This window comes from Lathyrus oleraceus, chromosome 6 (assembly GCF_024323335.1).
Source record: "Lathyrus oleraceus cultivar Zhongwan6 chromosome 6, CAAS_Psat_ZW6_1.0, whole genome shotgun sequence".
NCBI lineage: Eukaryota > Viridiplantae > Streptophyta > Magnoliopsida > Fabales > Fabaceae > Lathyrus > Lathyrus oleraceus.
In genome coordinates, this window is record NC_066584.1 from 475746110 (window position 1) to 475759027 (window position 12918).

The window sequence follows — 12918 nt, forward strand, 5'->3', positions numbered from 1 at the left end:
GCCAATTCAATTTACTGAGTCCCGTCGATACGACGATCCTCACATACCGAACTTTATGGACTTAGCTAGACATAACGTGCATATAACTCATGTTATTATTATTGGGCATACAAAACAGAAACATGATAGAGATGATATAGATATGAGTTATGTAACACCCCGATAATAATAAAATAATTATTTAAATTGAGTTAATAATTTACTTATTAATTTAATTAAATAATTGGAAATTTTATTATTATTATTTTGGATTATTATTATTATTTGGAAAATATATATATGTTGGAAATAAGAGAAAGAATCCCATTTGGTAAAAAGAAAGTTTCACGTGAAAACAGAGAAACGATCGTAAAAGAGGAAAAGGGCAAAGAGACAGAGCAAGGGCTGAAGGTTGAAGAGAGAAAAGCTTGGAGCTCAAAGATTTGCCGGATTAATCAGGTAAGGGGGGTTTATCGTCGATTAATGGGTATTTTGGGATAATATGTCATGGGTAGTGATAAGCCGTTAATTTGACCCTAATTGGAATTTGTAAATGTTGAAATGTTGTTGGATGAACTGTGTTGAAAGTTGAAATTAAATCGGTATTTGTGTGAGTAATGTTTTCCCGATCGTATAGCTGTTTACGGAATCGGAATCGGAGGTCCGGAAGTCTTCCAACGGCGGAATTCTGCATTCTGCCGTGTGTTAGCGCAGGAATTGTTGTTTGGTCTGCGTTAACCGGTTAACCCAGGGTGTTAACCGGTTAACACTGTATTGAAATGTGAAAATATTGAGTTTTGCCTGCGTTAACCGGTTAACCCAGGGCGTTAACCGGTTAACACTGTTGCGTTTTGCCAGAAAGTGAGTTTTGCCTGCGTTAACCGGTTAACCCAGGGCGTTAACCGGTTAACACTGTTGCAGAGTGAAAAAATTATTTGTTTTTAAATGTGGTGTACCTAATTGAGGGTTGGCCTATGTTGCCTATGGTGTAATAGGGATAAATTCCCGCTGTTTTGAGCAGTATATGCAATATTGAAATGTACTAATATTGTGGTTGTTGTTTGGCATAATCTGACATGCTTATGTGATGAAAGATTGATGATGTATAATGATGTACATGATGCTGTGAATGTATATATTATGCATGTATGTGTGAATGGACCATTGTATGGCTCAGAGTGTGAGCATATGTTTATTCTTGAATTATTGTTGATGTTGCATTGCTAGATGATTAGCATGCATGGCATAGCCTTCGGGGCTGTAGCTAATTCCCATAGTGAGGAATTAGTGAGTGAACCATTGTGGGTTTGTTGTTGATGTTTGCATACTAGATGATTAGTGTGCATAGTCTAGCCTTCGGGGCTGTAGCTAATTCCCATGGTGAGGAATTAGTGAGTGAGTCACTAGGTCTCAAATGAGTGGGACTAGTGAGCTTAGTAGCCGTATCTGGAGGGATCGGTGAGCTTGAACTATATGTTCAAGAATAGTCGGTACCGCATGTGTAGAGTCTCATTGCATAAAAATATGTATGGCGTATAATATGAATGGATGTGTTCCAATATTATACGTGTGTTGTGTTGTTGTTAAGTATGATTTGAGATTATACTGGTATTGTATATTGATGTTGAGTATGATGTTTAAGCCAATGAGCTATTACTGAATGTGTATTGCAATTAGGGTGATTGATGTGTTAATTACTTGACATTACATGTTGTTTTATAATGCTTATTATATTGATTGAGGAACTCACCCTTACAACTATTTTTCAGGTAACGAGAAATGAGTTAAGTAGAAGCAAATGCTTGGAGTCTAGTGTAGTCTCCCTAGTGGGTCATGCTCTGATAGATGTAACATCGGGCGGGAACACTTTGATTATTATTGTTGTTGTTGTTGAACTAAATTACATGTGATGTTACATGTTTTGCATGATTGAGTTGATCTCTATCCGCTGCGTAATTGTGCAAATACTTTATATTTAAATTAAATAAAAGAGCATGATTGTTATATTGTTTAAATGGTGTGGAATGTTTGTGTGACACCCTTGGTGCACTATTACTCTGATTATATGTTTATTATTTTAATTAATTTTTTGGGGTATTTTAGAAGGGTGTTACATTAGTGGTATCAGAGCATAGTCGGTCGTGTCGAGTCGTAATTATTCTGTTTTCCCTGTACGGGATAGGTGTTGTGTAACCCTATCAGTACTTATTGTTTTAGTTTGTTGGGTTTTCAGAATAGAAATGGCTGGAAGAGGCAGAGATGATGCTGCGATTGCTGAGGCTCTGGGTATGCTGGCTGGACTACTTGGAGGGAATCCAAATGTTGTAGGAATGGGAGCTGCTCGTCAACTGAGTGAGTTCCAGAAGAACAATCCTCCAATGTTCAAGGGAGCATACGATCCAGATGGTGCTCAGAAGTGGTTGAAGGAGATCGAGAGGATCTTCAGAGTAACTGAGTGTGCTGATAACCAGAAGGTCAGGTTCGGTACACATATGCTGTCAGAGGAAGCTGATGATTGGTGGGTTGCTACCCGCACTGAGTTGGAATCTGCTGGGAATACTGAGATCACTTGGGCTGTGTTCAGGGAAAGGTTCCTGAGAAAGTATTTTCCAGAAGATGTCAGAGGAAAGAAAGAGATAGAGTTTTTGGAATTGAAGCAGGGTAACAGGTCGGTTACTGAGTATGCTGCGAAGTTCACCGAGCTGTCAAAGTACTATACTCCCTATAATGAGGCTGCTGGAGAATTTTCGAAATGTGTGAAGTTTGAGAACGGGTTGCGTCCTGAGATCAAACAAGCTATTGGATATCAGAGGATCAGGGTGTTTTCTGACTTGGTTGACTGTTGCAGAATTTTTGAACAGGATTCCAAGGCTAGAGCAGAGAGCTATCAGCAGAGGGTTGATAGGAAGGGTAAGAATCAGATGGATCGTGGAAAACCGTATGCAGCTGGCAAAGGTTTTCAGAAGCAGAGTGGGATGAAGAGGCCTAGTGGGGGAGACTCTAGTGCTCCTGCTAAGTGTTATAGATGTGGTCGGGTTGGACATCGTGTTCATGAGTGTACCAGTGCTGAGATGAAGTGTTTCAAGTGTGGGAAAGGTGGTCACTTGGCTGCAGAGTGCCGATTGAAGACTGTAACTTGTTTCAACTGTGGAGAGTTGGGTCATATCAGTCCCCAGTGTCCTAAGCCGAAGAAGGAGAATCAGTCAGGAGGCAAGGTTTTTGCTCTATCAGGTTCTGAGACTTCTGCAGATGATCGTTTGATCAGAGGTACGTGTTATATTAATGGCTTTCCTCTTATAGCTATTATTGACACATGTGCTACTCATTCTTTTATATCTGTGGGTTGTGCTGTGAAGCTTAAGTTAGAGATATCTGAGATGCGTGGAAGTATGGTGATTGATACTCCTGCAAAGGGTTCAGTGACTACTACTTCGGTTTGTTTGAGTTGTCCTTTGAATATTTTTGGTAGAGATTTTGGGATAGACCTTGTGTGTCTTCCATTAGTGCAGATTGACGTTATCTTGGGTATGAACTGGTTGGTGTTTAACCGAGTTTATATCAACTGTTTTGATAAGACGGTGATATTTCCTGAGATTGAGGAAGGGCAGAGTCTGTTTCTATCAGCCAGGCAGGTGAATGAGGAAGTGGCAGATGGGGCAAAGTTGTTTATGCTGTTGGCAACTTTAGAGACTAAAGATAAACTGGTGATTCGTGATCTAGCAGTGGTGTGTGATTTCCCTGATGTGTTTCCGGGAGAAGTGAATGAATTGCCGCCAGAGCGTGAAGTTGAGTTCTCGATTGATTTGGTACCTGGTACTAGACCGATATCGATGGCTCCGTACCGTATGTCTGCTGTTGAGTTAGCTGAATTGAAGAGTCAGCTGGAAGATCTGTTGGATGAGAAGTTTATTCGTCCGAGCGTGTCACCGTGGGGTGCACCAGTGTTATTGGTTAAGAAGAAAGAAGGTACTATGAGGTTGTGTGTGGACTACAGGCAACTGAATAAAGTGACGATCAAGAATCGGTATCCTTTGCCGAGGATTGATGATTTGATGGATCAGTTGGTTGGTGCGAGTGTGTTCAGCAAGATAGATTTGAGATCTGGGTATCATCAGATACGTGTGAAAACTGAGGATATTCAGAAGACTGCTTTCAGAACGAGGTATGGACATTATGAGTATTCTGTAATGCCTTTTGGTGTGACTAATGCGCCTGGAGTATTTATGGAGTACATGAATAGGATTTTCCATCCGTACTTGGATCAGTTTGTTGTGGTGTTTATTGATGACATTTTGGTGTATTCGAAATCTGAAGAAGAGCATGCTGAGCATTTGAGAGTGGTTTTAGGAGTGCTGCGAGAAAAGCAGTTATTTGCTAAACTGTCTAAGTGTGAATTTTGGTTAGAAGAAGTTAGTTTTCTTGGTCATGTGATTTCAAGAGGTGGTGTTGCTGTTGATCCTTCTAAGATAGAAGCGGTATCTAAGTGGGAAGCTCCGAAGTCTGTTGCTGAGATTCGAAGTTTCCTTGGTTTGGCTGGTTATTATAGGAAGTTCATTGAGGGATTTTCTAAGTTGGCGTTACCGTTGACGATGTTGACTAGAGAGGGGCAAGCGTTTGTTTGGGACTCAAAATGTGAAGAAGGTTTCCAAGAGTTAAAGAGAAGGTTAACTACTGCTCCTATTCTGATATTACCGAGTCCGTCGGAATCATTTGAGGTTTACTGTGATGCTTCATTGTTGGGTTTGGGTGGTGTGTTGATGCAGAATAAGCAAGTTATAGCTTATGCTTCGAGACAGCTGAGGGTTCATGAAAGGAACTATCCGACACACGATTTAGAGTTGGCAGCTGTGGTATTTGTTCTGAAGTTATGGAGACATTATTTGTACGGGTCAAGATTTGAGGTTTTCAGTGACCACAAAAGTTTGAAGTATTTGTTTGATCAGAAAGAGCTGAATATGAGACAGAGGAGATGGTTAGAATTTCTGAAGGATTATGACTTTGGTTTGAATTACCATCCGGGTAAAGCAAACGTAGTGGCTGATGCATTGAGTCGGAAATCATTACATATGTCTATGTTAATGGTTAAGGAATTGGATTTAATTGAGCAGTTTAGAGATTTGAGTTTGGTGTGTGAGAGTACTCACAATAGTGTTAAATTGGGAATGTTGAAGTTAACGAGTGGTATTCTGGATGAGATCAGAGAGGGTCAGAAATCCGATATGCTTTTGGTTGATAAGTTGACTTTAGTGAATCAAGGCCAAGGTGGTGAATTCAGAGTTGATGAGAATGGTGTTTTGAAATTTGGTAATCGGGTGTGTATTCCGGATGTTACCGAACTTAAGAAGAGTATTCTTGAAGAAGGACATCGTAGTGGTTTGAGTATTCATCCTGGAGCTACGAAGATGTATCATGATTTGAAAAAGTTATTTTGGTGGCCGGGAATGAAAAGAGAAATTGCAAGTTTTGTTTATTCCTGTTTGACTTGTCAGAAGTCAAAGATTGAGCATCAGAAGCCGTCTGGGCTAATGCAACCGTTGGCTATTCCAGAGTGGAAGTGGGATAGTATCAGTATGGATTTTGTTTCTGGTTGCCGAGGACAAATAAGAATTTTGAAGCCATTTGGGTGATTGTGGACAGGTTGACAAAATCGGCTCATTTCATTCCGATCAGAATGGATTATCCGTTAGAGAGATTAGCCGAGTTGTATATTGAGAAGATTGTAAGTTTGCATGGTATTCCGTCGAGTATTGTTTCGGACAGGGATCCTAGATTTACATCGAAGTTTTGGGAAGGTTTGCAGAGAGCTTTGGGAACTAAGCTGAGATTGAGTTCTGCATATCATCCGCAGACTGATGGTCAGACTGAGAGGACCATTCAGTCATTAGAGGATCTTTTGAGAGCTTGTGTTTTGGAAAAGGGAGGCGCTTGGGATTGTTATTTGCCTTTGATTGAGTTTACCTACAACAATAGTTTTCATTCGAGCATTGGTATGGCACCGTTTGAAGCTCTGTATGGTAGGAGATGTCGGACGCCTTTATGTTGGTATGAGTCCGGTGAGAGTGCTGTGGTTGGACCGGAGATTGTCCAACAGACTACAGACAAGATTAAGATGATTCAGGAGAAGATGAGAATTGCTCAGAGTCGTCAGAAGAGTTATCACGACAAGAGGAGGAAGTCACTTGAGTTCCAAGAGGGAGATCATGTGTTTCTTCGTGTTACTCCGATAACTGGTGTTGGTCGAGCTTTGAAGTCGAAGAAGTTGACACCTCGATTTATTGGTCCTTATCAGATTTTGGAGAGGATAGGGGAGGTAGCCTATCGTATCGCTTTACCGTCGTCGCTTGCGAATTTGCATGAGGTTTTTCATGTGTCTCAGTTGAGGAGGTACATTCGTGATCCGTCGCATGTAGTCCAAGTAGATGATGTACAGGTGAGAGATAACCTGACTGTTGAAACATCACCTATGAGGATCGAGGATCGAGAGTTGAAGCAGTTGCGGGGTAAAGAGATTGCCTTGGTGAAGGTAGCTTGGGGAGGACCAGCAGGTGGCAATGTGACTTGGGAACTGGAGAGTAAGATGAAGGAGTCTTACCCAGAGTTGTTCGCTTGAGGTATGTTTTCGAGGACGAAAACTCTTTTAGTGGGGGAGAGTTGTAACACCCCGATAATAATAAAATAATTATTTAAATTGAGTTAATAATTTACTTATTAATTTAATTAAATAATTGGAAATTTTATTATTATTATTTTGGATTATTATTATTATTGGAAAATATATATATGTTGGAAATAAGAGAAAGAATCCCATTTGGTAAAAGAAAGTTTCACGTGAAAACAGAGAAACGATCGTAAAAGAGGAAAAGGGCAAAGAGACAGAGCAAGGGCTGAAGGTTGAAGAGAGAAAAGCTTGGAGCTCAAAGATTTGCCGGATTAATCAGGTAAGGGGGGTTTATCGTCGATTAATGGGTATTTTGGGATAATATGTCATGGGTAGTGATAAGCCGTTAATTTGACCCTAATTGGAATTTGTAAATGTTGAAATGTTGTTGGATGAACTGTGTTGAAAGTTGAAATTAAATCGGTATTTGTGTGAGTAATGTTTTCCCGATCGTATAGCTGTTTACGGAATCGGAATCGGAGGTCCGGAAGTCTTCCAACGGCGGAATTCTGCATTCTGCCGTGTGTTAGCGCAGGAATTGTTGTTTGGTCTGCGTTAACCGGTTAACCCAGGGTGTTAACCGGTTAACACTGTATTGAAATGTGAAAATATTGAGTTTTGCCTGCGTTAACCGGTTAACCCAGGGCGTTAACCGGTTAACACTGTTGCGTTTTGCCAGAAAGTGAGTTTTGCCTGCGTTAACCGGTTAACCCAGGGCGTTAACCGGTTAACACTGTTGCAGAGTGAAAAAATTATTTGTTTTTAAATGTGGTGTACCTAATTGAGGGTTGGCCTATGTTGCCTATGGTGTAATAGGGATAAATTCCCGCTGTTTTGAGCAGTATATGCAATATTGAAATGTACTAATATTGTGGTTGTTGTTTGGCATAATCTGACATGCTTATGTGATGAAAGATTGATGATGTATAATGATGTACATGATGCTGTGAATGTATATATTATGCATGTATGTGTGAATGGACCGTTGTATGGCTCAGAGTGTGAGCATATGTTTATTCTTGAATTATTGTTGATGTTGCATTGCTAGATGATTAGCATGCATGGCATAGCCTTCGGGGCTGTAGCTAATTCCCATAGTGAGGAATTAGTGAGTGAACCATTGTGGGTTTGTTGTTGATGTTTGCATACTAGATGATTAGTGTGCATAGTCTAGCCTTCGGGGCTGTAGCTAATTCCCATGGTGAGGAATTAGTGAGTGAGTCACTAGGTCTCAAATGAGTGGGACTAGTGAGCTTAGTAGCCGTATCTGGAGGGATCGGTGAGCTTGAACTATATGTTCAAGAATAGTCGGTACCGCATGTGTAGAGTCTCATTGCATAAAAATATGTATGGCGTATAATATGAATGGATGTGTTCCAATATTATACGTGTGTTGTGTTGTTGTTAAGTATGATTTGAGATTATACTGGTATTGTATATTGATGTTGAGTATGATGTTTAAGCCAATGAGCTATTACTGAATGTGTATTGCAATTAGGGTGATTGATGTGTTAATTACTTGACATTACATGTTGTTTTATAATGCTTATTATATTGATTGAGGAACTCACCCTTACAACTATTTTTCAGGTAACGAGAAATGAGTTGAGTAGAAGCAAATGCTTGGAGTCTAGTGTAGTCTCCCTAGTGGGTCATGCTCTGATAGATGTAACATCGGGCGGGAACACTTTGATTATTATTGTTGTTGTTGTTGAACTAAATTACATGTGATGTTACATGTTTTGCATGATTGAGTTGATCTCTATCCGCTGCGTAATTGTGCAAATACTTTATATTTAAATTAAATAAAAGAGCATGATTGTTATATTGTTTAAATGGTGTGGAATGTTTGTGTGACACCCTTGGTGCACTATTACTCTGATTATATGTTTATTATTTTAATTAATTTTTTGGGGTATTTTAGAAGGGTGTTACAAGTTATGATTAGATTCAGCAACAAACACATACAAGATCAAATACATAGTTACTAACTAATAATAAAAGCATATAAAACTTATGGGAATTGCAACAATGCGGGAAAATCAAATGTGGAAAAACTTGAATAAGGGAAAACTTATAAATGAATATAACAACAAGATTAATCTTTGATGATCCAAGTAGTGAAAAGAATTCTGAATACAAAGCAGTGTACTAATCCCTCAATGCGAACGATTAATACTTTTTACGGTAAAATATATGCCTAATGAAAACTAAAAAACTTGGATACCATGAAACTGAATGCTAGGTCCTTTATATAGTGAAAAACTGGTAAATACTACTTCCAAAATCGTGTGAGAAATAGTGGAGATAAATCAGGGAAGTAGGAGAAACTGAATTCTTTCTGTTGCAGTTTTTCAGGAGGCACACTGCATGGCAAATGATAACACTAAAACACATTGCGTATTTGGCTCGGATTGCACATGTTTATTGTAATTTATTTGTCAATTTCTTTTATTATGCTTGTGTTTTGTTTCATTTCAGCCAACAGTTCCCTAATAAGCCTCTCGTAAAGAAACAACGCGAAAAGAGTAAAAATTGGGGATTTTAAGTGAAAAATACACACATGGCGTCCCACATGGCGTTGGCCAAGGAGGGCGCCATGAGGTGTCATGGTTTGACCACGTCCCAATGGTCACAAGACCACGTCTCCCACTCTTTTCCCACATGGAGGGCGCCAAGTATAGATGGCGGGGGCCATCTTCATGGTTTTACCACGTCCCAACGGTCAGAAGGCCACGTCTCCCACTCTTTACACACATGGCGGGCGCCATCTACCTAAAGGAAGCTTTCGATAAAGGTAGTTGGAGAACTCTCCCATGACCAGAGAAATTCTCTCACACAAGTTTTGAATGGACTTCTTGGACCCCAATGCATTATTACACTATAAATAGGTCTTAGATTCTTAGTTTAGGGCATCCAGTCTTAGTTCCAGCATTAGACATAAACTCAGTACTCAAAGCGGTAATCTGTCACATCGAGAGGTTATCACACTATTGTTGTAATCGAGATTGGAGCACCGTAGCATAGAAGTTTATTTTCCTATCAAATTTACCTTCAAGTCAGATTTACTTTCCGGTATTGTACTAGATTCAAGTCTCCGATTTGGAGCAGGTTTTTATTTTAATTCACAATTTAATATATATCGCACTGTCTTTACTTTATTTAAATTCCCTTACCGCTTTACATTCTTTATTTTCCTGTCCCTCTTTAAATTTATTTACATTATTGCTCTGTTTTACTTTGTTTACTTTATCGCACGATTTACTTGTTTTAATTTCTTTTACCACAAAAAGATTTGTCTTTGAACCGAACTTAAGAGTGACACTTTCGTTCTTTTGTAAACCCAATCACACACTTATCAAGTTTTTAATCCCTAAATGACTTATTCTGCAAATCAATTATATGCAATGTTTACCATAGTCATGTCCAGCTAAATTTACTGTGCTGGGATGTGAGGTTCGTCGTTTCGACGGTACTCCATATGTTGTTTCTGTAGAAATACTTTAGGGGATGACTTTGATTTTAAATAATTTTTCTGAACTTAAATGGATCGGCCATTACATAAATAGTACCGTGTTTCTATTTACGTAATAGTTGTGATTACGTCGGGTAAGATCAAAAGTCGTCTGACACTTTAGATAAAAGTTGTTTAGTTTTTAATTGATAAAAACAGCGAAAGCGCTTTATTAATTAATTAGGAAATTTTGATATTATTAGAAGGCGATTGTAAAACTATTTTCGGACGCGTTTATAGATTTAGGATCCGGTTATCCGAGCGAAAGCTCAGAACCCTTTTAAGTCAAACTTTCAAATCAAAATCACTTTTCAATTGAGCTAAGAGTTTATTTCCTTAAAAAACGAGTTTACTACTTTAACGCGGTAAGGGCCGACCATATGTGACAAATGAAAGGTATAAATTAGAGAGTAAAACTCGGTTCCGATTATGCTAACGCGATGGTTCCAGTTTAATTAACTTTTATTTCAAGAAGAAAATATTGCCCCGTAAGTGTTATTGTTAGACAATATAAGTACTGTTAGATCGAAGTGAATCACATTCCAGTATTATTTCTCTGAATTCAATCTTTGTTTTTATTTCCTATATGCATTACACTCTGTTTCGATTAGCCTTAGATATACAACATAACAATAGTAACCAATAGATTGACATTGGTCTCTGTGGGATCGATAATCTTTTATATTACTTGGACATACTCCGTATACTTGCGGAAAACACCCATCAAGTTTTTGGCGCTATTGTCGGGGACCAATTATGTCGAATTTCATACCCTGTTGTTACACCGTCTAGACTAAGGCATCCCTTTTTTTGCCGGTCAATGCGAAGAACTCGCAGTACTGGAAACCTAGTTGATCCAATAGAGGAACCTGAAAGATACGCTCGAGCTCGTCTTTTATTCTGAAGACTTAAAAAAGCAATGGCAGAAGACCAAAATGAAAGACCATTTAAGGATTTCGCCCTACCATCCAACGAAGAGCCCCACTATAGTATAGTAAACCCCGCCATACCAACTCATAACTTTGAACTAAGACCCTCTCTGTTATAATTAGTGAAACGAAACCAGTTCGCCGGTATTCCTACGGAAAACCCGAACCAACACCTAAAAGTCTTTATTCAATTAGCGGATATCTTAAAAGCCAATGGTGCTTCTCCTTAGGCGATACGTCTAAGACTATTTCCCTTTTCCCTCAGAAATAGAGCCTGATCATGGCTAGATTCCCTTCCAACAGACTCTATAACCACTTGGAATGACCTAAAGAAAGTATTCCTTGCTAGATACTTTCCACCGAGTAAAACCACTATTCTACGAAACTAAATAACCAGATTCACGCAACAAGAGGGTGAATCATTTTTTGACACTTGGGAGAGATAAAAAGAACTTCTAAGAGCCTGTCCACACCATGGGTTAGAGCAATGGCTTATAATTCAAACCTTTTATAACAGTCTCATCTACAATACCAAAATGGCCATCGACGCTGCCGCAGGTGGTGCTCTGATGAACAAACCATAACCCGAAGCTTGCGTTCTCATTGAAGATATGGCACAAAACCATTACCAATGGGGAACAGAATGGGCATCGGTAGAATGGAAAGAGACCAAAGGAGGTATTTATGAAGTCAATTGCCTTGACCATATGAGTGCCAAAATGGACGCTATAGATTAAAAAGTAGAAAGTTTAATGATTAACCCTACAACTACCGCAACCGCAATCCAAGCCGGATACGAGATCTATGGAACCCAAGGACACACGACAACTGGATGTAATCTTTTAGCTGACACAAGCTCAGATCAGGTCAATTACGCCCAAGATAACCCCTATTCTAACATATATAACCCTGGATGGAGGAATCACCCAAAATTTTCCTATAAGAAAAATAACCACACTCAGAATTCTACACCTCAAAGACCGCCTGGTTTCCAAACCCAAAGACCAAACCAACCAATGCAAAGTACTCCCCCAAAGTCAAACATCGAGAAAATGGTGGAGAGCTTCATTACAACCCAAAATCAATAAAATAAGGAATTCATGAACCAAAACATTCATATAAATGGACTAATTACACAATTGGGCACCAAACTCGATTCTATAATTACCCATAATAAAATGCTTGAAACCCAAATATCTCAAGTGGCACATCAACAAGCTACTCAAACTACACCAGGAGGACAATTTCCTAGACAACCTCAACCTAACCCCAAAGGGCATGCTAACGCTATTTCCCTATGGAGTGGAACTACTTACGATGAACCCGTAAACCCTAGGTTGAATAAACCAGAACCCCCCAAGAAAAATGTTGTGACCACACCCGAGAAACAAGTAGAGGAACCAGTAGAACCTGAGAAACGAAAAGAGGAAGAAGTTAAAGATAAGGAAGGAGAGAAAGATACTAAAGTTTACGTACCACCCCTCCTTACAAACCACCAATCCCATTTCCGCAAAGACTTAAGCAAACCAAATTAGACAACGAATATAAAAGGTTTGTAAAAGTGATTGAGAAACTCCATGTCGAGATTCCATTCACCAAAGAGATCACCCAAATACCATCTTACGCCAAGTTCCTTAAAGACATCCTAACCAACAAACAAAGACTTGATGATCCTAAACCCTTAGAATGCAATTCTATTGCTGAAAATAAACTCGCTAAAAAGGAGAAAGACCCAAGATGTTTTTCTATACGTTGTGTTTTAGGAAATCATGTTATCGATAAAGCACTCCTAGAATTAGGAGCCAACGTGAGCTTAATGTCTTTAGTCGTTTGTAATA

At 39.2% G+C, this 12918-nt stretch overlaps 1 non-coding gene across 1 annotated transcript; it reads right to left on the reverse strand.

The window, feature by feature from the left end:
• Positions 1-11454: 11454 nt before the first annotated feature.
• Positions 11455-11561, reverse strand: LOC127099457 (small nucleolar RNA R71). Its single transcript, XR_007793955.1, has one exon. It is a non-coding gene; the product is annotated as a small nucleolar RNA R71 (small nucleolar RNA).
• Positions 11562-12918: the final 1357 nt, after the last annotated feature.